Source organism: Tachyglossus aculeatus, chromosome 1 (assembly GCF_015852505.1).
Source record: "Tachyglossus aculeatus isolate mTacAcu1 chromosome 1, mTacAcu1.pri, whole genome shotgun sequence".
NCBI classification, from domain to species: domain Eukaryota; kingdom Metazoa; phylum Chordata; class Mammalia; order Monotremata; family Tachyglossidae; genus Tachyglossus; species Tachyglossus aculeatus.
Window position 1 is genome coordinate 87,633,878 of NC_052066.1, and position 27,890 is coordinate 87,661,767.

The following is a 27,890-nucleotide window of genomic DNA, read 5'->3' on the forward strand; positions in this document are numbered from 1 at the left end:
GTTCATTGCAAGGAGAGAATGTGGACTACAACAGATGTCTTAAAAGAGAAGGATAAAGCATACACCACAATTAAAAAAAAAATCTGCAATATGGAAACCTACTTGAAAAAAATCTATTACAATTCCTATTAACTACCTAAGTTGTGTGTGTACAGGCATGGCTTTCACAATTCGAAAGCAAAACTGGTCCTGGACTGCCTCCTGGACAATGCCTGGGAAGGGCATATTTACTATGATTTGTCAAAAAGCGTAGTCAAGGCCCCATCAGAATTCAACTGGGCAAGCGAGAAGAGAGAGACTTAAGGCAGAGAATAAGAAGGAAGGCACATACACCTATGAGTAGCCTGCCAGATGTTAATTGGCTGTCCCCTCCCTTCCCTTCTCTCCTTCTACAGCCCAGCCCACACCCTCTACTCCTCTGCCACTAACCTCCTCACTGTGCCTCATTCTCACCTGTCCCACCATCGATCCCCAGCCCACATCCTTCCCCTGGCCCGGAATGCCCTCCCTCCACACATCCACCAAGCTGGCTCTCTTCCTCCCTTCAAAGCCCTACTGAGAGCTCACCTCCTCCAGGAGGCCTTCCCAGCCTGAGACCTCTTTTTCCTCTCCTCCCCATTCCCCCTGCCCTACCTCCTTCCCCTCCCCACAGCACTTGTATACTTTTGTACAGATTTATTACTCTATTTCACTCTTACATATTTACTATTCTATTTATTTTGTTAATGATGTGCACATAGCTATAATTCTATTTGTTTGCTCGTTGTTGGGTAGGGACCATCTCTATATGTTGCCGACTTGTACTTCCCAAGTGCTTAGTACAGTGGTCTGCATAGAGTAAGCACTCAATAAATACGATTGAATGAATGAATGAATTATCCCTGAATGAGGACTGTCTAAGCTACCTTGCATTGACCCCCAGCTGTTGATTATTTTAAATATTTTGACTTCCCATCCAAGCTGGAACATACTCTGTACATGTTCACTTGCATCCCACGACATTCTGGGACTTGCATTCAGAAGTCTTTCCACTCCACCAAAGTTACCAAGAGGGAAGAGGAACATGAACTAATCAGGGAGTGTGTCCCAGTGTCCTGGTTATCAATGACTACCATAAGGTCAGTTTATCAACACATTACCTTTTTTTTCTTCAATGTGAGAATCTTCATCAAAATCTTAGCCAAGTCTTAGGTCAAAAAACAGGAAGAACTCACATGTCCCCCAGTAGCACTATTCTGGTAAAAAACAGTCTTTACAATAATAGTTAAAATAAATATCCCTATCATTTTCTAAACAATTTGTCATTTCTCAATCTTTGGTCCTCACTTCCTTTAGAAGAATCAAACTTCAAGGTCCGCTACAGGGAGAGATTTGTGCAATACATATGTGTGGCTATGTACACATGTATATATACACTCATTTGCACACATACACAAGTATTTATCCACGTACATATATTTACACACATACATACATAATTAAATAAAAAAAATCTCCAAAATAGTTATATGAAGCTGCCCCAAACAAAAATCTCATTACCTGCATACGTCCTGAGTTTCCAGGATGTTACATGGTGAAGGTGGAGGAACAGGCTGAGATGCCTTAGAATAAATTAAGACTCAAAACAGTTTTGACTAAATGTTGGCTTTCCTAGAAATTCCTTTGAAGCATTCTTCGAACATTTCTGAAACTTGCCAAACAAGACTAAATACTAACTCCACAGCAGACATTTCAAATTCCATTTGAACTGCAAAGGAATGTCATGGCCTTATATTTTTTATTATTTCCCCAACATTTTCAGAAGAGATTAGAGGGGTAATGCATTCTGAAACAAAGACAGTAAAGTCTGACACAAGAACGTCAAGCTCAAAGAACTCTTGATATATTCAACTCTAAATGCCAAATTTTGGGACCATTGCAAGCAAACTGTTTTTAAAATTTAGATGTGTATACCAACTACTGATTTTTTGCATCCAGCTGAAAATGGAAGTCAGCTCATTGCCTTTTTTTAAAAATGGTGTTTAAGTGCTTACTATGTTCCAGGCACTGTACTAAGCACTGGGGTAGATACAAGTTAATCAGGTTGGAAACAGTCCATGTTCCACATAGAGCTCGCAGTCTCAAGCTCATTTTATATATGAGGGAACTGAGGCCCGGAGAAGTGAAGTATGGTATTTGTTAAGCGCTTACAATGGGCTAGGCACTGAAGATATGAGAACAGGAGTAGATAAAAGTTTATCAGGTTTGACACAGTCCCTGTTCCAGATGGGGCTCACAGTCTCAATCCCCATTTTACAGATAACTAGGCACAAGAAGTGAAGTTACTTGCCTGAAGTCATATAGCAAACAATTGGCGGAGCTGGGATTAAAATTTAGGTCCTTCTGTCTCCCAGGCCCATGCTCTAGCCATTAGGCCACACTGCTTCTCATGAATCTACTGGAGAGTCAGGGCTAGGCTGAAGGATTTGAGAGAAGTGTATTAACTGTGAATAAACACAGTTCATTGAAGGACATAATTCTTCTCGGTTTGGAGGAAGAACCAGTGATTGTTAACATGTTGGGAATTAGGAGCCCAGACTTTCAGGCTTGTTGCAGGATTAGAACGCCGTTTTATTGCTCAGCCTTCCCATAACAAGGGAAGAATTCAGCTCTCTGTTGTTTTGTCTCCCCTCTGGAAATGACCTATCGAGTAAGTTTTTCTCGCTCTCTCCTTGGAGATAAAGTGCAAGACCCATGTTTCTGGTGAAAAATGGGTCAAGACAGAAAGCAGAAAAAAATCAATTTGAAAGGTCTGCTCCTAAATTAGTCTACAATGATTTTGAATTAGTCTCTGAAAAAAATCAAATTTAATTCTGGAAAGCGGTCTTGCTCTTTAGGCTACTAACTGTATCCAATTTAGGTTCCTGACGATCAGGCATAAGACTCTCCAATGGCTGGCTCCCTATCAAGCCAACCCCTTCTCCTGCCAAACCTTGGTTTCCTTCCACAACTCCAAATAAATTCCCATTTTATGGAGATGTCACACTCGACTCTTGCTCTGAACCAATAATCATATTATTATGGTCTTTGTTAAGCGCTCGTTAAGCACTGTTCTAAGCACTGGTGTAGATACAAGGTAGTCAAATTGGACACAATCCCTGTCCCACAAGGGGCTCACAGTCTTAATTCCCATTTTACAGATGAGGTATCCGAGGCACAGAGAAATGAAGAGAGTTGCCCAAGAGCACACAGCAGACAAATGGCATAGTCAGGAGAGAACCCACGTCCTTCTGATTCCCAAGCCCATGCTCTTGCTACTAGGCCATACTGCTTTAAAAAGTGAAGACTCCTTTAATGTGGAATTAAACCAGCAACCTAAGGACGTCTAAGGTTTCACTACTAGAGTCCTCCACTCTACTAGCAGAGCTATCACAGGGTCACGTCTCTTCTCTGCTCCTCCCTCCTACCTTCGAGATCCTTTCACTGCACTTTGGGTAGGAACGTGGCCTGGAAAAATCACTAGTCCAATGCAACTTCATTACTACAATAAGGGGTTTGGGAAAGTTTTGTCACATGACCCAAAAATTCATTCCCTTCAGGGCCTTACTGAGAGCTCACCTCCTCCAGGAGGCCTTCCCAGACTGAGCCCCCCCCTTCTTTTCCCCGTCCTCCCCCTCCCGTCTTACCTGCTTCCCGTCCCCACAGCACCTGTATATATGTATATATGTTTGTACGTATTTATTACTCTATTTTATTTGTACATATTTATTCTATTTACTTTATTTTGTTAATGTTTTGTTTTGTTCTCTGTCTCCCCCTTCTAGACTGTGAGCCCACTGTTGGGTAGGGACCGTCTCTATATGTTGCCAATTTGTACTTCCCAAGCACTTAGTACAGTGCTCTGCACACAGTAAGTGCTCAATAAATATGATTGAATGAATGAATGTGCAAATCCAGGACACAGGCCTGGGAATCAGAGGACCTGGGTCCTAATCCCAATTCCACCGTTTCCCTGCTGTAGGACTTTAGGCAAGTCACTTGATTTATCTGTGTCTCAGTTCCCTCATCTGCAAAATGGGGATTCAATACCAGCTCCCTTTGACTTGGGCTGTGAGCCCCATTTGGGACCTGATTACCTTGTATCTAACTCAGTGCTTAGTACAGGGTTTGACACATAGTAAACACTTAATACCACAATTATTAGTATTTTTAACATATTTGTACATTTTTCAGGTGGCATGGCCACCATCCCCCTTAACTTAGTGGAAGATTCGATTTGCAACACTGCCAGGTTCAAATTCATTCATTCATTCAATCATATTTATTGAGCACTTACTGTGTGCAGAGCACTGTACTAAGCACTTGGGAAGTACAAGTTGGCAACATGTAGAGACGGTCCCTACCCAACAGTGGGCTCACAGTCTAGAAGACTGCCACACACGTGCTTATACGTGCATAATCTGTTTCTTCGAATGGCCTAGCTATGTTGTATGCAAAAACATTGATATTAGGGCAGCAATAGCCTTTAAACCAACATGTTTGGTGAAATAATTGTAATGGTGGACCTAAGTGTAAATACTATATCATGAGTTCAAATCCTTGCTCCGCCAATTGTCAGCTGTGTGACTTTGGGCAAGTCACTTAACTTCTCTGTGCCTCAGTTACCTCAACTGTAAAATGGGCATTAAGACTGTGAGCCCCCCGTGGGACAACCGGATCACCTTGTAACCTCCCCAGTGCTTAGAACAGTGCTTTGCAAATAGTAAGCACTTAATAAATGTCATTATTATTATTATTATTACCAAGTGCAAAATATATACACTTTGATTTGCTGATCCAGATGGTTTCACTTGCTGAATAACTCAAAAGGATCACTTTTCACCACATTTCTGCTTTTTGGGAAAAAAAAAAATAAATCTCAAAAGTGATCATCTGTGAAAGAGTTACTTTGGTTTCAACCAACTTTTTCAGGAATCTAATGGAAGTAGACAGAGGTCTCTTTCAAAAGGAGTCTCAGCTCTGTACCTCAATGAACAAAGGTGAGGCTTTACCTAGAGGCTGATCCAGCTACTCATTCTAAACTCCTAAATGTAGGTCACCAGGCACAGGTGAACTTAAGGGATAAAGGGCCATATTCAGAACAAAGAAATTATTTTCCAAGAGTAGGCTACATAGGAGGTGGAATGGGCTGAGAGCAGCGTAAAATAATCAAAAAGTGCAATGCACTCAGTAATATCTCCAATACTTTATGATTTTGAAAAGGCAAAGTAAGTTAGTTTTAAATATCCCTACTAGAAATAAAATAGTGTCAGTACAATAACTCAAAAATAACAGCAGAGTAATTTTCCCTCTCACTTTCCTCTCTGTCTTTATAGCAGAGGCATTGCTATGCACCGCAAAAATTGAAAGCTCAGGAGACGCAGTGTGGTCTGGTGGAAAAAGCACAGACCTGGGTTGTAATCCCCGCTGTGCCATTTGCCTTGTGTGACCTTGGACAAATCACTTAAGTGCACTGTGCCTCAGCTTGCTTATCCAAAAAATGAGGACTCAATACCTGCTTGCCCTCCCTTTTTGACTGTGAGCCCCATGTGAGATGGCAACTATGTCTGACCTAATTATCTGCTACCTTGTATCTACCCCTAATGCTTAGTACAGTGTTTGGCACATACACAGTAAGCCCATAGCTAATGCAATTATTAGTATGTTCCTTCATTTCCAAAATGTGGGACAGGGATCTGTTTATATTGGATCTACCCCCAGTAGTTGAAGTAGTGTGGCCTAGGGAATGAAGGAATTGAACGAATGAAAAGAGCATGGATCTGGGAATCAGGGTTCTAATCCCAGCTCTGCCATTTGTCTACTTGACTTTGGGCAAGTTACTTAACTCCTCTGTGCCTTAGTTTCCTTATTTATAAAATGGGGATCCAATGCTTGCTCTACAGCCACTTGAGACTGGGTGCTCCGTGTTGGACAGGAACTGTATTTGACCTGATCATCTTGTAGCTACATGAACATTTAGCCCAATGCTCAGCACATAGTAAGCCCCTAACAAATACCAATTGTTATTATTAATGATAAATTTCCCCTCAAATTTAACACATTTCTACACATCCCACATGGATGAGCATCCCCACATATTATGCAGGCAAATCACAATCCACCACTTGAGAATGACTGGAACTGTCTACAGGATATGATATTGATCACTTCTCCTGAGTTCTGACATACTGTGAGACTGTGTCCAACCTGATGAGCTCGCATCGACCCCAGGGCTTAGCACAGTGCCTGGCCCATAGTAAGCATTTAAATAACATTAAAACGTTTTTAAAAGGGTCACATGTTTGTAAAAACCTTGCATTAGGAAAAATTCATGGTGCAGTTTCACCTAGTTTGGCATGGTAAGCATGCAGCAAAGTGTTTTTTTTCTTTTTCTTCCAAATATCACAGCATGCCATGCCCAAACAGGCCCACATTCTTGGAAGAGCATTCCCCAATTCACTAACTGCACTTTATCCCAAGCTCACAGTTGCAAACATATGATATGGCAGAACAATCTCAGCAACACAGCGGATATTAAATACCCAAGATGCAAGAAAGCTTGGTCCTCAGATGTATTTTGAGTAAGTGTCTTTTGCAAGTTGCAGATTTTCAAGAGATTCTGAATACCTAAAGTAACACAGGAATAGCTTCTAATTCAGAGGGGTGAAATATGGGTCCATAAGATGCAATCTGATGGACTCAAAAGGGGGTCACGTCGGTGTTCCTCTCAGTGACCTCCAAGCACAGGTGACGTTGAGAATGACGGCTTGCAAAGTTTACTGAGAGTAGCAGTGACAATGAACATAAGCAGGCCAGGTAAGCATAGCCCTAAACTAAAATCAATCAGTGGTAGTTTTTGAGCACTAACGGTGTGCACAGCACCATACAAAGAGATTAGGGGTAATAATAATAATTACAGTACCTGTTAGGTGATTACTATGTACCAAGCACTGTTCTCAGTGCTGGGGTAGATACAAGGTAATCAGGTTGGACACAGTCCCTGTCCCACAGGGGGGCTTCACAGTCTTAATCTGCATTTTACAGATGAGGTAACTGAGGCACTGAGAAGTTAAGTGACTTAATTGCTCAAGGTCCCACAGCAGGCATTTGGTGGAGCTGGGATTAGAACCCAGAACCTCTGACCTCCAGGCCCTTGCTCTTTCTACTAGGCCATGCTGCTTCTGAGTATATTACAACAGAGGTGGTAAGCACAATTCTTGACCATCACAAGCTCTGCCACTTACCTGCTTTGTGACCTTGGGCAAGTCACTTAATTTATCAGTGCCTCAAGTCCCTCATCTGCAAAATGGGGATTCAATACCTGTGCTCCCTCCTCCTTAGACTGTGAGTCCCATATGGGACCTGATTATCTTGTAGCTACATCAGTGCTTCCTCTCTCAGGGTCGCACCTGGAGAGTTTCCAGTTCTCTCCCATCTCAACTACTGGAGGGAGAGTCAAGCAGAGGCCTGTCCGTTCCATTCCTAGCTTGGGCAGTGGCTACCGAGTGGTAGACAATCTGCTACAAGTCAAAACTCACCCTTGTTGGGCAACAGTGGCACGGGAGAGAGTTGAGGGCGGAGACTCGAGTTTACTGCGTGGAAGGCGGCAACGGTAAACCACTTCCGTATTTTTACCAAGAAAACTCTAAGGATACACTACCAGAAGGGTTGCGGATGGAGATTGGGCTTTCTGGGAGAGATGTGTCCATGGCCTCGCTACGGGCTGGAGACGACTCAGCAGCATAAGAAAGACAGTGTCTGGCACATAGGATTTAACAAATACCACCGTTATCTTCATTCATTCATTCAATTGTATTTATTGAATGCTTACTGTGTGCAGAGCACTGTACTAAGGGCTTGGGAAGTACAAGTTGGCAACATACAGAGATGGTCCCTACCCAACAGCGGGCTCACAGTCTAGAAGGGGGAGACAGGCAACAAAACAAAACATATTAACTAAATAAAATAAATAGAATAAATATGTACAAATAAAATAGAGTAATAAATATATACATATATACAAGTGCTGTGGGGAGGGGAAGGAGGTAAGGCGGGGGGATGGGGAGGGGGAGGAGGGGGAGAGGAAGGAAGGGGCTCAGTCTGGGAAGGCCTCCTGGAGGAGGTGAGCTCTCAGTAGGGCTTTGAAGGGAAGAAGAGCGCTACCTTGGCGGATGTGTGGAGGGAGGGCATTCCAGGCCAGGGGTTGACGGCGGGACAGGTGAGAACGAGGCACAGTGAGGAGGTTAGCGGCAGAGGAGTTGAGGGTGCGGGCTGGGCTGGAGAAGGAGAGAAGGGAGGTGAGGTAGGATGGGGCGAGGCCTTGAAGCCGAGAGTGAGGAGTTTATTATACTATACAATAAAATAATAATGATGGTATTTGTTAAGCACTTACTATGTTCAAAGCACTGCTCTAAGCGCTGGGGGGAATACAAAGTGATCAGGTTGTACCATGTCGGGCTCACAGTCTTAATCCCCATTTTACAGATCAGGTGAGGCACAGAGAAGTTAAGCGACTTGCCCAAAGTCACATAGCCGACAAGTGGCGGAGCCGGGATTAGAACCCATGATCTCTGACGTCCAAGCCCGGGTTCTTTTCACTGAGCCACGCTGCTCCTCATATATACATATACATATTATTAATGGTGAACCTGGGTGCATCCTTCTGTAGAGGTTCCAGCAACAGATGGGAAATCTAAATGAATGGGTTCAATTTGCAGACTCAGGGAGCAATGTTGTTTGCCATTCTCCAGTTCTTTATTTATGAGTTGGTGTCTGTCTCCCTGCTAGATTGTAAATTCTTGCAAGGTAAGGACATGGTCACCTGTCCACATGTTTTGTTTTGTTGTCTTTCTCCCCCTTCTAGACTGTGAGCCTGTTGTTGGGTAGGGAGCATCTCTGTATGTTGCCAACTTGTACTTCCCAAGCGCTTAGTATGTGCTCTGCACACAGTAAGCGCTCAATAAATATGACTGAATGAATGAATAGAGCACAAGCCTGGGAGTCAGGATGACTCGTGTTTTAATCCCGGTTTCTCCACTAGTCTGCTATGTGACCTTACACAAGCCACTTCACTTCTCTGTGCCTCAGTTACCTCATCTATAAAATGGGGATAAACGAGCATGACCCCACCTGGGACAGGGACTATTTCCAAATCTGATTAGCTTGTATCTACCCCAGTTCTTAGAACAGTGCTTAACACATAGTAAGCAGTTAAATATCATCCTGATTATTGAAGCAGCGGGCTTAGAGCCTGTTTTTGGTTAGGGACCGTCTCTTTATGTTGCCAACTTGTACTTCCCAAGTACTTAGTACAGTGCTCTGCATACAGTAAGCACTCAATAAATACGATTGAATGAATAAGAATAATGATTATTAATACAATATAACAAAATATAAGAATAATATTGGTAATTATTATTCTTATTACTACTGTAATTGTTATTAGTGAATAGTGGATGGAGCACAGCCTGAGAGTCAAAAGGACCTGGGTTCTAAATCCAGCTCCACCACATGCCTGTTGTTTGACCTAGGACAAGTCACTTAAGTTATCTGGTTCTCAGTTACCTCATATGTCAAATGGAAATTAAGAGTGTGAACCTCATTTGGGACAGGGACTATGTCCAACCTGATTATCTTGTATCTACTCCAGGGCTTAGAACAGCGCTTGGTGCATAGTAAGCACTTAAGTACCATAATCATTATTAAATATTGTAACATCTAACTACTGAACTCTTCCAAGCATTTAATACAGTGCTCTGTACCCAGCAGGTGCTTAGTGCCAGGCCTCAGCCTTCCCCAGCCTCAAAGCCTCATTCTACTTCCTATCCCAGCCACTTCCTCCTGACAGGTGTGCTTCTTGGTGGCACCATCAGTCCTGGGGTACAGAAACTATTCATGTTTGTCCTACTTTGGGGAAATAGCAAGTCTTAAAACCCAATGCAATGACACCCTGCCTCTTCCCCATGACATCTCCGTGATCTCTTCATCTTACCCTAAGTACCCAGGTGAGCCCTGGTCTCCTGTCTGAGCTCCTGAGTGCACTATGATAAATTCATGCAGGCAGTGAAAGGAGGAAAAAAGAAAAAGAGAAGGAGAGAAGATTGAGGGGAGAGAAGAGAGAAGGAAAGGGGGAAAGGGGAAGGGGAAAAGAAAGGGGAAAGGGGAAAAAAGGGGAAAGGAAAGGAAAGGAAAGGAAAGGAAAGGAAAGGAAAGGAAAGGAAAGGAAAGGAAAGGAAAAGGAAAGGAAAGGAAAGGAGGAAGGAAAGAAAGAAAAGAGGAAAGGAAAGAAAGAAAAGAGGAAAGGAAAGAAAAGAGGAATGGAAAGGAAAGAAAAGAGGAAAGGAAAGGAAAGGAAAGGAAAGGAAAGGAAAGGAAAGAAAAGAGGAAAGGAAATGAAAGGAAAGGAAAGGAAAGGAAAGGAAAGGAAAGGAAAGGAATGGAAAGGAAAGGGGAAAGGAAAGGAAAGGAAAGGAAAGGAAAGGAAAGGAAAGGAAAGGAAAGGAAAGGAAAGGAAAGGAAAGGAAAGGAAAGGAAAGGAAAGGAAAGGAGAAAGGAAAGAAAGAAAAGAGGAAAGGAAAGAAAGAAAAGAGGAAAGGAAAGAAAGAAAAGAGGAAAGGAAAGAAAGGAAAGAGGAAAGGAAAGGAAAGAAAAGAGGAAAGGAAAGAAAGGAAAGAGGAAAGGAAAGGAAAGAAAAGAGGAAAGGAAAGAAAGGAAAGAGGAAAGGAAAGGAAAGAAAAGAGGAAAGGAAAGGAAAGGAAAGGAAAGGAAAGGAAAGGAAAGGAAAGGAAAGGAAAGGAAAGGAAAGGAAAGGAAAGGAAAGGAAAGGAAAGGAAAGGAAAGAAAAGAGGAAAGGAAAGAGGAAAGGAAAGGAAAGAGGAAAGGAAAGAAGAGATGAAAGGAAAGAAAAGAGGAGAGGAAAGAAGAAAGGAGAGGAAAGGAGAGGAAAGGAGAGGAAAGGAGAGGAAAGGAGAGGAAAGGAGAGGAAAGGAGAGGAAAGGAGAGGAAAGGAGAGGAAAGGAGAGGAAAGGAGAGGAAAGGAGAGGAAAGGAGAGGAAAGGAGAGGAAAGGAAAGGAAAGGAAAGGAAAGGAAAGGAAAGGAAAGGAAAGGGAAAGGAAAGGAAAAGGAAAGGAAAGGAAAAGGAAAGGAAAAGGGGAAGGGAAAGGGAAAGGGAAAGGGAAAGGGAAAGGGAAAGGGAAAGGGAAAGGGAAAGGGAAAGGGAAAGGGAAAGGGAAAGGAAAGAGAAAAAAAATCAAACTATGCTCCAGAAAGCAGTATCCTGTGCTGCCTTAGTCAATAATAGTAATAATTATGGTACTTAAGTGCTTATCATATGCCAAACACTTTTCTAAGCACTGGAATAGATACACATTAATCAGGTTGGATTAACTATCCTACAAGGGGCTTATACTCTTAATCCCCATTTTCCAGAAGAGGTAACTGAGTTACAGAGAAGTGAATTGCCCAAGGTCACACAGCAGACATGTGACAGAGCTGGGATTAGAACCCATGTCCTTCTGACTCTCAGGCCCAGACTTAATCCACTAAACCACACTGCTTCTCTGTTGTGTTTTATATTTCCTGAGTCCCTCTCACATGCTGGACAGAGACGATGGGGAAAAAGAGATACAGGGCCTATACCAGGGACCTGACCCTGAAGAACGACACGCCACCCTAGGACTTCACCAGTCTTACACAACCCGGATCCCTCTTACCTCACGGCCTTCTTCCTGAGGAGAGATTTTTCCATGAACTCCTACTTTCTTTGCACACTGGGGAGCTTAGGATTAATTTCCTCTTAGCAGAGCAAAGTTGGGCAAAGTATTGGACATTAACTTCTCCTCAAAGAATCTTGCTATTGTTTTGTACTGTGGGTTTAGTTGTTTTTCCTCGACAGGTCTCGAAATGCAGACAGTACTGCTGGAAATATGTAATTTAGGCCTTCCTATCCACGAGACTCAGTGGGGCCACTAATGAGTGAGAATCAATTCCTATAGATTGGGTTTTGGCAGGAGAGGAAATGACTTTGAAGATAATTATCCAGGGAACAAGTTTTTGCATTACAACATGCTGGGTGGGGTGGATTACTCTTTGTGGACACAAACTCTGATGAGCAGGGCTCAGGAGGAGGCCTGACAGGTCTACTTATAAAACGTCTCAGGACGGACAGAGAGAATGAGTGATTCATTGACTAAACCCAACTAAGCAATACTCTGTGACAGCACCTCAGCCAATTTAGCCATGATTGACTTGTCATTTCTTTGCTTGACTCCTAGGTGAGCGACAAGACAGGGAGGTAAAGTGGAATCAGTAAAGCCAACCGGCAAGTGTGGCCTTCCAGGCTGTCAATGAACTTCCAGCATGGTGTCCACCTCCAATTAATTTCATTAGTATTATGTTCTACAACCCAGCCTGCGCACTTCACTCCTCTAATGCTAATCTTCTCACTCTAACTCGATCTCATTTATCTGGCTGCCAACCTCTCGCCCACATCCTGCCTCTGACTTAGAACACCCTCCCATTTCATATCCGACAGACAATTACTCTCCCACCTATTCAGGGCACATCTCTTCCAAGAGGCTTTCCCTGACTTAGCCCTCCTTTCCTCTTTTTCCTCTCTCTTCTGAGTCACCCTGACTTCCTCCCTTTATTCATCCCCTCTCCAATTATGTATATATCTGTAATTTTACTTACTTATATCAATGTCTGTCTCCCCCTCTAGCCTGTAAGCTTGTTGTGGGCAGGAAAGTGTCTGTTATATTGAACGCTCCCAAGTGCTTAGCACAGTGCTATGCTTACAGTGGGCACTCAAATACAATGGACTGAATGACTGATTGACACACCTTGCAATGGGCTTAGATACAATACAATCATATCAGACAAAAGTTTCTGTCCCACATGGAATTCCCTTTCTAAAGGAGTGGGTGTTAATTTGGGATATCATAGACTTTGCTAGAGAAAGTTGGAGGGTGGAAAGAAGAAATCAGTGTTTTGTTTTTTTATTGAGCACTTAACTCTATGCAGAGCACTAAGCACTTAAGAGAGGACAATACAAGCGAGTTAGTAAACACCATTACTTTGTCTACAAGGTGCTTATAGTCTAGTGAGAAAGAGGAGGTGAACTAGAACTTAATGTTTTCCTTTTCTGAAATCCAAAATGAAAGCAGATGATGACCCTGAATCCGAAACAAAGATAAATTACAGGGCAACTCCTCAAGGGCAGGGAGTGGGTTTTCTTCTTATTTTACCTAATGTATAGTGGTCTGACAACAGGGTGCTGCTAATGAGAACATCTGTGAACATCCCCCCAACTCCATGTGTACCGATAAAAAGATCAAAGACTTTTTAACCTGCTTAGGATGTAAACCTGGATTGGAGCTGTCTAATTGAAAAGGTAATGCTAAATATTAGTCCCAAACTACACCAAGGGGAAGCTGCTATTAACGAGTCTAACTCAAGATGACCGAAGACACTGGAGACAAACTGTTCTCATTTGGGCAATTTAGACTGCAACCCCTTAGGGTAAAATCCATACCATGGCAGCAATGTAATTTGTACAAAATACACTGCCAGCGCTCACACCCTGCAGGGTGGAACTGATTTGAACAATCTTAAGCCAAAGATAATGTTCAGGTTTCAGCTACTACAAATCACGTCAGTGCTACACAGGAACTTTTGAACCGATATATTTTAGAGGAAATGTTTACAACAGATCAAGACAGAAAGAAATTCTGCTGTTTGCTACTGAAAATGAGAAAATTTGAACCATCAGAAAATAACTCACTGGAGACCAAAAGCAAGTGATTGCAACAGAACTTTGTTTTGTTCAAAAAATAGTATAAACTCACCTACCGAAGAAAACACAAGGATTGCTCTTTTTCTTTTATTGCTTTCAAGTGGAGCTACACTTTCTTAAATAAAAGCAGATGCTTTAACAATAATACATTTATAGCAGAATGATGAAGAAAAGGAAATCTTTATGCCTTTAGGATACATTGCTGAGTCCTGAACAATTAAGTGATAACACAATGAAAATAAATACAGTAGGGTTTCTCAGCACACAAAGTAAAGTCTTAAGTAATAATAATAATGTTGGCATTTGTTAAGCGGTTACTATGTGCAAAGCACTGTTCTAAGCGCTGGTGTAGATACAAGGTAATCAGGTTGTCCCACGAAACATCTCCTTTTTTTAAAAAATGGTATCAAGTGCTTACTGTGCAACAATCACCACACTAAGCACTATGGTAAATGAAAGATAAGCAGGTTGGACACAATTTCTGTCCCACACAGGGCTCATAGTCTTAATCCCTGTTTTACAGATGAGGTAACTGAGGCACAGAGAAATTAACTGACTTGACCTAAATGACAGAGCAGACAGTTGGGTAGAGCCAGTATTAGAACCCAGGTTCTCTGTGTCCCTGGCCCATGCTCTTTCCACTAGGCCATACTGCTTCTCAAAAGAATACATAGAATTGTCAAAGGTCAGAAGAAAGATTTTTTTTAAAAGTTCTCCAAAAACACTTCCTTGGCATAACAGTTGAGAAAAGAAAGTTTCAAGTCACTTCATTTCTCTATGCCTCAGCTACTTATCTGTAAAATGGGGATTAAGACCATAAGCCCCATGCAGGACAGGGACTGTATCCAACCTGATTTGCTTATATCCACCCCAGTGCTTAGTACAGTGCCTGCACAAAGGAAGCACTTAACAAATACCAATATTATTATTATTATTCAGTTTTGTTTCATGCAAATTAAATATGCATTATTGAAATAAATGATTTTTTTTCTGAAAATCAAGTTGAAAAGAGAATCCCATTTAGAAACCACTAGAAAGAGACATCTTCAATTACATAAGACCACAAAAAAGACATACAAGGTCAAATCAGTTCATTCATTCATTCAATCGTATTTATTGAGCGCTTACTGTGTGCAGAGCACTGTACTAAGCACTTGGGAAGTACAAGTTGACAACATATAGAGACGGTCCCTACCCAACAGTGGGCTCACAGTCTAGAAGGGGGAGACAGAGAACTAAACAAAACATATTAACGAAATAAAATAAATAGAATAAATATGTACAAATAAAATAAATAAATAATTAGTGGTCCAGCCAACTCAGTATTAAGTCTGTCAGTGGCATCAAAGGATGCTGGGAACAAATATGTGATGATTGCTGTCTTTAGAAAGCATTCATAAGGCACGGGATGTGTCACATCATATCCCTATTTCCCAACCTTCTTCCAATAATCCTTAAGTTCTCATCCATGAATCCAACTCTTCTCTTAAACTTGTTGATTTTTTCAATATTCAGTTGGACACTTTGAGTGTTTTGAGAAGCAATGCCTAATTTCTGAGGGAAGAGTGTTATGATAATTTTGGTCACCCCTACCTTGGAGTCAGTGTCATGGACTCCCCTTTTTGTGGGAAAGTCTTTGGGGACACCCCCCGGCAATAGCTCTCACCTCATTGTCTCTAGAATGTGAACTCATTGTGGGCTGGGAATTTGTCTACTTGTCTTGCCTTGTCTCATACCATGTGTCTACTACCTCTGTTATATTGTACTCTCCCAAGCACACATTAAGTGCTCAATAAATACAATTGATTGATTGATTGGACTTAGCTTGCAGCTCTTTTGCTTCTGTACCACTCTGATTTTCCCCACCAGCTCCAGCTCACCAGGACTAGTATTCCTCTTACCAATCATATGAAATAATTGTTGAATATTGGAAGAATCTAACTTAAAATGATGTTTGAATTTCTTCACCAGAAATAACTGTGTTGATCAAACACATGAGATTTTTTTCACCTGAGCTACAGCTGTCCACTCAAGGCTGTAAGCTCTTTTTGGCTTTTTGTTGTTGTTGTTAAGTACTTACTATGTACCAGGCACTGTGTTAAGCACTGGAGTAGACCCAGTCCATGTCCCACATGAGGCTCACAGTCTTATTACCCATTTCACAGAGAGAAGCAGCATGCCATAGTGGATACAGCACTCTGCTATTTGTCTGTTGTGTGACCTTGGACAAGTCACTTGTCTTCTCCGCATCTCAGTTACCTTATCTGTAAAATGGGGATTAAGACTGTGAGCCTCATCTGGGACCAGGACTGTGTCTAATCTGATTACCTTATATTTATGCCAGTGCTTAGCACCTAGTAAGTGCTTAATACTATTATTATTATTATCATCATCATTACAGATGAGATAACTGAGGCACAGAGAAGTTAAGGGACTTGCCCAAGGCTCTACAGCAGACAAGTGACAGAGCCAAGGTCAGAATCTGGATCAGAATCTACTAGGCCACACTTCTTCTCGCTGTGGGAACAGAATGTGTCTGCTGACTCGTACTTTCCCAAGCTTAGAACTGTGCTCCGTACTAAGTCAGCACTCAATAAATGCCATTAAATTGATTCTTTTTCCATTGTTCTATACTAGCAAATTCAGAAATTTGCTATCTCTCTGCACCCAAATGTTTGGGCTTCAACTATAAAGACAGGCAGGCACCATGTCTATCAATTCTGTTTTACTGTACTCTCCCAAATGCTTAGTATAGTTTTCTGCATACAGTAAGCCTCAACAAATACCATTTATTGATTACTTGCAAGTTTAGATCGGACCATACTTCCTTACCCAGGAATCATACTTGTCATCCATGGTGAAATCAGTAATGCCAATGCCCTTACGCTTAATAATAATAACAATGTTGGTATTTATTAAGCACTTACTATGTGCCAAGCACTGTTCTAAGTGCTGGGATAGATATAAGGTAATCGGGTTGTCCCACTTGGGGCTCACAGTCTTGATCCCCATTTTACAGATGAGGGAAATGAGGCACAGAGAAGTGAAGTGACTTGCCCAAAGTCATACAGCTGACAAGTGGCAGAGCCGAGATTAGAACCCACCACCTCTGACTCCCAAGCCTGGGCTTTTTCCACTGAGCCATGCTGCTTCTCAATAATGTTATTGATGTTTTATGTAGACTATGGATCATATACTAAGAAGTGTGAAATGCTGATATATCAATCACCCAAATGGATCTTGAGAAAAAAATGTAACATTAAAAGAAAATGTAAAACAGAAACAGAAAAGCCTAGAAGAAAATAATCAACAAAAGCAAGAGTTACAGATTGAAATCCAGATGTTAAAGCATTCAATCTATTTTAGTCAAAGGAACAAACCAAGACATGATTCCAAGGCTCCTTTCTTTCCTAGATATGGATCCCGCACTTGCTTTAACTAAGTAGCCGGCACAGCTGATGAGAGGGAGGGAAAGGGCATTGGATAGCAGAGAAATCACTGGAGATACCGTTTGCATTATAATAAAGCAATTCTTCCCCACCCCCCACTAGACTGTAAGCTCCTTGTGGGCAAGGAATGTGACTACCAACTCTACTAAACACTTGAGAGAGTACAGTGCATCAGAGTGTGTAGGAAACAGCATGGCCTAATGGGAAGAGCACCGGCCTGGGAATCGGAGGAAGTGGTTTCTAATCTGGGCTCCAACAGTTGCCCCCTGTTTGATTTAGGGCAAGTTGCTTAACTTCTCTGGGCCTCAGTTACCTCAACTATAAAATGAGGATTCAAAACCTGTTATTAGTATTATTATCATCAACAATAATAATAGTACTTGTTAATAATAATAGTACTTACTATATGCCAAGCACTATTCTAAGCACTGAGGTAGATATAAGTTAATCAGGTTGTACACAGCCCCTGTTCCACAGAAGGAGTAGGATTGAATCCCCATTTTATAGCTCTGTTCTCCCTCCTAGACAGTGGGGCCCATGTAGGACAGGCACTGTGTCTGACCTCATTAACTCATTCTTACCCCAGCACACTGAACAGTGCTTGACACATACTGAGTCCTTACAAATACCATAAATAAAACTGATAAAACAATACGGTGATCTGCACATAGTGATCACTCACTAAATAACTAAATATTCATTGATTGACTCACTCTCCAACCGAAGGTCCTGACTCCCTCCCTCTTTGCCCCTATAGGGAGTTGCTGGGGGAGTTTGGCTGGGATTCAAGCGCTTAGTACAGTGCTCTGCACACAGTAAGCACTCAATAAATATGATTGAGTGAAATCGAGAGGGATTAATCCCCCCTCCATTCTGGGAGTGGGGGTGAGAAGGGGGGATAACACACCACTCCCCAGGTCACAGCCACTGCTGTAAGAGTTATTCCAGTACTAACCCCTCCCGTCCAGAATGACATAGGCTGCTTAAACTTTCACCTGCAATGCTTTCCTACCTCCTCAAAGCCATATGCTGGCCAGTGATCTAGAGAAGCAGTGTGGCCTAATCGATAGAGCACAGCCCTGGGAGTCAGAAGGATGTGGGTTATAAACCCAGCTCCCTGATTTGACTGCTCTGTGACCTTGGGCAAGTCACATAACTTATCTGTACTTCAGTTTCCTCAGCTGTCAAATGGGGAATAAATGCCTGTTGTTCTCCCCCAGAATGCCCCACCTACATCTGCAATCATTCTAGAAGTATATCCATAGAGTTTTCTTGGTAAAAATATGGAAGTGGTTTACCATTGCCTCCTTCCATGCAGCAAACTTGAGTCTCCACCCTCGACTCTCTCCTGTGCTGCTGCTGCCCAGGACAGGTGAGTTTTGACTTGCAGCAGATAGCCTTCCATTTGCTAGCCACTGCCCAAGCTAGGAATGGAATGGATATGCTTCTGCTTGACTCCCCCTCCCGTAGTCGAGACTGGTAGAATACTGGAAACTCTCCGTATGTGACCCTGGGAGGGATTAATACAGTGCTTGATAAATAGTAAACGTTTGCCAAATACCACACTTGGGCCAGGTTGAGAGCAACAAGAGAGCTACAGCTGTCTCCATTACACTGAGTTTGCAGGTCGTGGTCCTGGAACTGGAATGTTTCGCCAGCCAATCTCAGGCCAGATTTTAGCGTATACAATCTCACTGCTGACCTCCAGCCCAAGTCCTGCTTCTGGCCTGAACATCCTCCCTCCTTAAATCCAACAGATAATTACTCTCCCCACCTTTGAAGCCTTACTGAAGGCACATCTCTTCCAAGAGGCCTTCCCTAAGCCCTCTTTTCCTCTTCTCCCACTGCCTTCTGTGTCACTCTGACCTGCTCCCTTTATTCATCCCCTGCCCCAGTCCCACAGCACTCAGACATATCTATAATTTATTTATATTAATGTCTGTCTCTCCCTCTAGAATATAAGCTCCTTGTGGGTAGGAATGTGTCTGTTATATTTTAGAGCCCGGGCTTTGGAGTCAGAGGTCATAGGTTCAAATCCCGGCTCCTCCACTAGTCAGCTGTGTGACTTTGGGCAAGTCACTTCACTTCTCCGTGCCTCAGTTCCCTCATCTGTAAAATGGGGATGAGGACTGTGAGCCCCCCGTGGGACAACCTGATCACTTTGTAACCTCCCCAGCGCTTAGAACAGTGCTTTGCACATAGTAAGTGCTTAATAAATGCCATTATTATTTACTCTCCCAAGCACCTAGTACAGTGTTCTGCACAAGTAACCATTCAATAGATATTACACGCACACACACTCTCTCCTCCCCAGCTCCACTCCTTCTGAGGGAGCCTGCAGTGCCAGCACTTCTTTCTTCACCAGCATGGGTAAGGGTGGCACCGTCTGAGGTAGGAGGGGTGGCTCCACAGGAATGCTGGCACCACCCTAGAGCCTGCTCTGCCTGTGGGAAATGCTCCACATTAATCCACTGTAATTGCCTCCACTCCCTCAGTCCTCAAGCAACCAAACTCTGACATGGAGCACAGCAGTGGAGGAGCAAGGGCTGATGACTCAGGAGTGGTCACTATCCAGACACAAAGGACATTCCCTTCCCTGGCATTGGAAACAAGAGGCCAGAGAGCCACCACCTTTCTCTGCCACTTGCCTGCTGTGAGACCTTGGAGAAGTCACTTAATTTCTCTGGGCCTCGGTTTCCTCACCTGTGAAAGGAAGATTCAATACCTATTCTGCCTCCCTCAGACTGAGAGCTTCCTGAAGCACAGAGACTGTCTGTGTCCGGCCTGATTTTCTTTTATCTACTCCAGTTTTCGGCATTGCCAGGCACAAAATAAGCAATTGATTCAACAATTACTATTGCTATTATTTCTATTCAAAGCCTCCCTCTCCACCTTTTTTTTTTCAGGCAGCCCAGTCTTCTCTTCAGATACTCCTCCCCTCACACTTTCTCTTAATTTTGGTCTGATCTGTTTTTTATCATTTCAAACAATTTTTGGGGGGAAAGCCCCACGTTTCTTCAATTTTCAATTGATTACATAAACTGGATATTAAACAAAGTCTAGTCTGATTCTTAGACAGCACATTTTCCAAGGCCCCAACAAGCAGGCCATCTTATTAGTGTCCAGGGATGCTCAGAAATCATGTTTCACTCCAGATCAGAGACAGTAGCTATAATCACAGCAACATTCACAGTAAATAATCACAGCCCATTTAGTACTCATCCATAGCAAGGCTGACTTTGCATTTGAGAAGTAGCATGGCTCAATGGAAAGAGCCCGGGCTTGGGAGTCATAAGTCATGGGTTCTAATCCCAGTTTCCCCGCTTGTCAGCTGTGTGGCTTTGGGCAAGTCACTTAACTTCTCCGTGCCTCAGGTACCTCATCTGTAAAATGGGGATTAAGTCTGTGAGCCCCAAGTGGGACAAACTGATCACCTTGTATCCCCTCCAGTGCATACAACAGTGCTTGGCACATAGTAAGCACTTAAATACCATCATTATTCGTATTTGTCAAAGCCATCAACCTCTCCCTTTTTCCCAAAGTGCAAGGTCCTGGGCAAGGAGCCCTAATTCATTTGTAAGCTTCAGGATTTAAGCCAGAACTGTCTCAGAAATGGCAGAACTGCTTGTGTCATTTCTTCAGCAGCCCAAACTGGGCACAAGTGCTCATTTTACCATTAGGATTTACTCCAATCCAGAGAATGAAGAAAACATAAGTCCTTAAAAGTGTTCCATGGCGCCAACTTTTCCTTCGGAGAGCAGGGTTTTAAAGGAATTAGGTTCCTGAAAGGGCCAAGTTTCAAAGAGCTGAAGGCCAGAAAGCCACCATTTTGAATCTTTCTGCCCTTAACTGGAAACTATCAGGTTTTGTCAGAGAACTGGAAGTCCATCTCTAAAGGTTTTTGCCCTGTACCTGCTCTGTGGGGTTCCTATGGGAAGGTTTAAGAGTAACTGTGGGGAGCCACTCTCAGTTGCAGATGCCAAACTTCCAGGAAAGGCCCAGGCAAAAGGCAGTGTCTGTGGGTGGCGAGAGATGACTACCAGCATTGCCAGGCTGAGGGAAGCACACAGTTAATACTAATACTGGTATTTGTTAAGCACTATGTGCCAAGCACTGTTCTAAGCACTGGAGGCAGTGGGGACACAAGGTAATCAGGTTGTCCCACACGGGGATCACAATCTTAATCAATCAATCAATTGTATTTATTGAGTGCTTACTGTGTGCAGAGCACTGTACTAAGTGCTTGGAAAGTACAAGTTGGCAACATATAGAGACAGTCCCTACCCAACAGTGGGCTCAGTCTAAAAAATCTTAATCCCACAGATGAGGTAACTGAGGCCCAGAGAAGTGAAGTGATTTGCCTAAAGTCACACAGCTGACAAGTAGTGGAACCAAGATTAGAACCCACGACCTCTTACTCCCAAGCCCATGCTCTTTCCACTCTTGGCTCACTCCGGGGTCCCTCTCTCTAACTGCTCCTGAAGGACAAGTTTGGGGATCCAAGACTAGCCCATCCCCCTCAGACACCTGCTCCACCACTCCTGAGCAGGTATCCAAACCAGCTCTTCCCCGGAGAGTGCAGGTGGCCTGGGCCCCCAATTTTGACCCCACTACTTTCCCACAGTTTCAGGGGTCAGAATGGGCAATTATGGGCAGGGAATGTGTCAGCTAATTCTGTTGTACTGTACTCTCCCAATCAATGCTTAGTACGGTGCTCTGTCCATCGGAAGTACTCAATAAATACAGCTGGTTGATTCTATAACTTGATCACACTAACTGGCAATTGCTCTGGTCAGCCAGGATGGAGAGGAAACTCCTGGCATTTTTTCCAAAGGGAAAAACACCTGGATTTTCAAGCACCTCCACCCCTGGGGTTTTGTTTTCATACCTCCATTCTTCTAATTCGGTTAAGCAGATTGCAAACATTTACCGCCATTAGCAGTGATTCATGGAATGCTCTCTGCTTGGGGGTAGAATTGCAGGGTCTGATCAATCTCCATCTAAATGAGCCCCAGCAAGTTTCCATATCATTTAGATTGATTTTTTTTCCCTTCCCAATCTTTCTCTTCACCTGTTGAACTTGGCTGCCTGTAGAGGTATTAATTATCCCCACCAGCATTTAGCATTAGTGGGAAAAGAGGCATCGCTGTCAGGAAATATGAACTGTGAGTTTCTTGCATTGGCCTTAAATTCTAAAAACATTTAGGATTAATGATGGCAGTGGTTCTGCCCAAAGAAATGAAGCAAAAAGATCAGCTTTACTATTCCTTATACCCTAAAGTGCGTTTATCAGTCAGGTTCTGGGAGAAAGCGGAAACAAATAGATGCAAAGGCAGTCATGCTGACTTGAGACAGCCTTGTGTTGTTTACTGGAATTCAGCCAATGTGATTGGGAGGCTGAATTCAGTTCATTCTCATTTATAATTAGAGCTTGACTTGCTCAGTGAGGTTTTCAGGCAATAGAGGATCAGGTCCTACCAGAGATTGAGCAACTCTATCCAGAGTGTTAGATGCTCATTCATACATTTTTTCTGGTCACTTGGGTACCACTGAATAAAGCACTATTCCAGTCAGTCAATCATACTGATTGACTACTTACTGTGTGCAGAGCACTGTACTAAGCACTTGGGAGAGTACAATATAATAAACAGATATATTCCCTGTCACTCAGCACCAATCTAATTTGGTCTTCGGCTTAGAGTTAGGCAATGTTTCCCTTCTTCACCATCTGAATCCCAGAGCAAGGGTGTTAACATCTAATTCCTGTCAGAAGCTAAACCATCCCTCTTTTACACTAAGGACCAGTCCTTCACCGGCCAAAATTGATGGGGAAGATGGGGAAATGTGCCTCTAGAAATTCTAAATAATTTCTAATTTTTCAACACCTATAGTTCTTGTTCTGCCAACAATGCTCTTGTCTTCTAGACTGTAAGCCCACTGTGGGCAGGGAGCACGTCTACCAAATCCATTGTACTGTATTCTCCCAAGTGCTTAGTACAGTGCTCGGCACAAAGTGCTCAATAAATACTGCTGATTTTATACCTGTAGAGTCAGTTCTTTATCCCTTCACTTCCGTATTTTAAAGCCGTGGTATCAATGAAGGAGCAAGGCTGTGGTTTCGGACTCTGGGGTGAGCTTTTGGATTCTTCCATGAACACCTGAGTCACAAATGAAACCCACAGATTCCCTTGATCCACTGGAGTGGTTATTCATTATCTCAGTGACAGTGCATTTCATCCAATGGGTGCGCATAGATTGCTATTACGGCTACAGTTCATTAGCACTTAGCACTTGATCTACACATTTCTTAAATTAGACATTCAAAGATTTATTTTGATTTCTCTGTAAATAGTTTTATGCCCATCTCCTCTGTTAGTATATTCATTCATTCAATCATTTTTATTGAGCACTTACTGTGTGCAGAGCACTGTACTAAGTGCTTGGGAGGTACAAGTCAGCAACATATAGAGATGGTCCCTACCCAACAACGGGCTCACAGTCTAGAAGGGGGAGACAGACAACAAAACATGTAGACAGGTGTCAAAATCATCACAAATAGGATTATAGCTATATGCACATCATTAACAAAATAAATAGAACAGTAAATATGTACAAGTAAAATAAATGGGATAATAAATCTGTACAAATATATACAGGTGTTGTGGGGATGGGAAGGAGGTAGGGCCGGTGGGGATAGGGAGGAGGAGAGGATAAAGGGGGCTCCACCTGGGAAGACCTCCTGGAGGAGGTGAGCTCTCAGTAGGGTTTTGAAGGGAGGAAGAGAGCTAGCTTGGTGGAGAGGTGGTCAGGTATATAATAATGATGGCATTTGTTAAGCGCTTACTATGTGCAAAGCATTGTTCTAAGCTCTGAGCTCCTTCACTAATCAATGGTATTTTTAATAGTGTTCATTAAGCACTTACTGTGTGCCAGACACTGTACTAAGCACTTGTCTTATGCCATCGAGTCGTCTCCAATCCATAGCGATGCCATAGCCACAGCTCTCCCAGAACACCCCACCTCCATCATCAATCATTCTGGTAGTGGATCTGTAGTTTTCTTGGTAAAAATACGGAAGCAGTTCACCACTGCCTCCTTCCATGCAGTAAGCTTGAGTCTCCCCCCTCGACTCTCTCCCATGCTGCTGCTGCCCAGCACAGGTGAGTTTTGACTTGTAGCAGATAGCCTTCGACTCGCTAGGCACTGCCCAAGCTAGGAATGGAATGGGTAGGCCTCTGCTTGACTCTTCCTCCCAAAGTCAAGACTGGTAGAGTACTGGAAACTCTCCAGGTGCAACGCTGAGACGGGGTACTAAGCACTAAGGTAGATAAAAGATAATAGGGTTGGAGATAGTCCCTATCCTACATAGGGCTCACAGTCTTAATCCCCATTTTACAGATGAGATAACTGAGTCACAAGAAGTGAAGTGATTTACCCAAGGTCACATAGCAGACAAGTGGTGGAACTAGGATTAGAACCCAGGTCCTCTAACTCCCAGACATGTGTTCTGTCCATTAGGCCATGCTTACTATGTGCAGAGCATTACACTGAGAAGTTGGGAAAGTACAGTACAATAAAGTTGGTAGACATGATCCCTGCCCATTAAGAGCTTGCATGGAAGGGGTGGTGTCCCTTCTGGTTTGTGTTTCCAAGGAATTTAGCACTGTGGAAGTTTAGCACCACTGGAAGTTTTGATTTGGTGTCTTTTTCTGATCCTAGGATAGGAACCTTCCAATCTCAGAGCCAGATATGAATGCTTGGCCTGGCTTTAACACCTGGAGTTCCTTCTTTGAACTGAGTAGGGGGTTCTTAGTCCACTTTGTCCCCCAGAGGTAGCGGCCTCTAGAACACAGTATGTCCTTTGGGAAAAAGTGGTAGATCCAGGGATAGGTGGTTTGGACTGGGTATGTTTTCATTGTTACTGAATTAAGAAGCCACTAAATTCTGTTGAGCTCTCAAATCCCAGTGTCTTTCCCATGGTATGGGCTAGACGAGTAATTCCAGGAACTTGGTAGACATGTGGATCCAGGGAGCGAGCGTTTTCTCCACAAGGTTCCTTATATCAACCCTGGGATTAAGGTAGCAGGATAGTCAATCAATCAATCATATTTGAGTGTAGATCACTTTGCTAAGTGCTTGGAAGAGTACAATACAGCAGAGTTGGTAGACACATTCCCTGATCATAGTGAGCTTAGAGTTAGAGCAATCAATCATATTTATTGAGCTCTTACTGTATGCTGGGAGCTGTACAAAGCACTTGGGAGAACATAACACAAAAATATAACAAACACATTCTATGCCTGCAATGAGCTTACAATCTATAAGGGGAGACAGATATTAATATGAATAAATTATAGATATGTACATAAGTGCTGTGGGGTTGGAGGAGGTGGGTAGTGAATAAAGAGAGCAAGTCTGGGCAATGCAGAAGGGAATGGGAGACAAGGAAATGAGGGCTTAGTTAGGGAAGGCCTCTTGGAAGAGATGTGCCTTCAATGAGGCTTTGAAGGTGGGGAGAGTAATACACTGTCATATATGAAAAGGGAGGGTTTCCAGGCCAGAGGCAGGACACAGGTGAAAGGTTGGCGGTGAGATAGCAGAGATCAAGATAAAGTGAGTAGCATTGGAGGAGCAAAACGTGCAGGCTGGGTTTCAGTAGGAGAATAGTGAGGTGAGGTAAGAGGGGGCATAGTGATTAAGTGCTTTTAAAGTCAAAGGTAAGGAGTTTCTGTTTGATGTGGTGGTGAATGGGCAACAACTGGAGTTTCTTCAGGAGTAGGGAAACATGGACTGAAAGTTTTTTTAGAAAAATGATCTGGGCTGCAGAGTGATGTCTGTATGTACCAGGACAGTACTGGGGAGAAAAGAGGGAGGGAAGTCAGAAAGGAGACTGATACAGTAATCAAGGTGGGATGCAATAAATGCTTGGATTAACATGGTAGAAGTTTTGAAAGAGAGGAAAGAACACATTTTAGTGATGTTGTGAAGTTTGAACCGACAGGATTTAGTGATAGATTATGTGGGTTGAATGAGAGGGGTAATTCAAGGATAATGCCAAAGTTACGGACCTGTGAGATTGTGGTGCTGTCTACAGTGATGGAAAAGTCAGGAGGAGGACAGGGTTTGGGTGGGAAGATAAGGAGTTCTGTTTTAGAAATGTTAAGTTTGAGGTGGGAACAGGATATCTAAAGAGATGTCGAAGGCAGGAAAAAATGCAAAACTGCAGAGAGGGAGAGAGATCAGGGCTGGAAATGAAGATTTGGGAATCATCCACATACAGGTGGTAGTTGAAACCATGGGAGTGAATTAGTTTTCCAAGGGACTAGGTGTAGATGGAGAATAGAAGGGGAGTCAGAACTGAAGCTTAAGGAACACCCACAGTTAGGGGTTGGGAGGCAGAGGAGGAGCCTGCCAAACAGACTGATAATGAGAAATAAGAATGAGAAAGATAGGAGGAGAACCAGGAGAGGATGGTGTCAGTGAAGCCGAGGTTGGATAACGTTACCAGGAGAAGGGGTTGGTCGACAGTGTCGATGGCAGTTTAAAGGTCGAGGAGGATTAGGATGGAGTAGAAGCCACTGGATTTGGCAAGAAGGAGAGGGTGGCTTCTGTGGAGTGAAGGGGACAGAGCCAGATAGGAGGGGAGTCAAGAAAAGAATTAGAGGAGAGAAACCTGAGACAGAGGATGTAGATGACTTGCTCAAGGTGTTTGGAAAAGAATGGATAGAAGATGGGATGATAACTGGACAGAGTCACGGGTCGAGGGAGGGTTTTTTAGGATAGGGGAGATATGAGCATGTTGGAAAGCAGTGAGGAAGAAGCTAGTGGAGGGCTAACAGTTAAAGCTGGTGGTAAGGGAGGGAAGAAGGGTGGTGCAAGTGTTTTGATAAAGTGTGAAGGGATAGGGTCAGATTCACAGGCGGAGGGGGTGGATTTTTATAGAATGCAGATCTCTTGAGATGCTGCTGGTAAGAATGGGAGAGTTGAAGGGGCAAGAAAAGAGAGGGGCTGGGGAAGAGCAGGGGAGAGTTTAGGGAGATCACTCCTGATAGTTTCAATTTCTTACAGTAAAGTAAGTAGCCAGGTCATTAGGGGCAAGGAAATGGGGAGGTGGGGGGACCGGGAGGGAGTTAAACACAAGGGCAATGGGTATGGGCATCAATAAAAATGGAGAAATAATTTTGCCAGGTAGAGGAGACGGCAGAGTTAAAGCACGCAAGAATGAACTTGAAGTGGACAAGTTCAGTCTGATATCTAGATTTCACCCCAGCAGTGCTCTGCAGCTCACGCACAGGAACAGAGAAAGTGGACTGTGGAGGTGATCCAGGACTGTGGGTTAATGATATGAGATCAATCAAGGGATAGGGGAGCGAGTGCATTGAGTTCAGTAGAGAAGCAGCGTGGCTTAGTGGAAAGAGCAGGGGCTTGGGAGTCAGAGGTCATGGGTTCTAATCCCGGCTCCACCACTTGTCAGCTGTGTCTTTGGGCAAGTCACGTAACTTCTCTGTGCCTTAGTTACCTCATCTGTAAAATGGGGATTAAGACTGAGCCTCATGTGGGACAACCTGATAACCTTGTTTCTCCCCCAGTGCTTAGAACAGTGCTTGGCACATAGTAAATGCTTAAAAAA

General features: G+C 43.2%; 1 protein-coding gene and 1 non-coding gene across 2 annotated transcripts in view; one reads left to right on the forward strand and one right to left on the reverse strand.

Moving 5' to 3' along the window:
• The window catches only part of SPSB4 (splA/ryanodine receptor domain and SOCS box containing 4), a 235,948-nt gene that overhangs the window by 181,755 nt on the left and 26,303 nt on the right, over positions 1 to 27,890 (reverse strand). The window lies entirely within an intron of this gene.
• LOC119934414 lies at positions 15,753 to 15,827 on the forward strand. Its single transcript, XR_005452930.1, has one exon. It is a non-coding gene; the product is annotated as a small nucleolar RNA SNORD36 (small nucleolar RNA).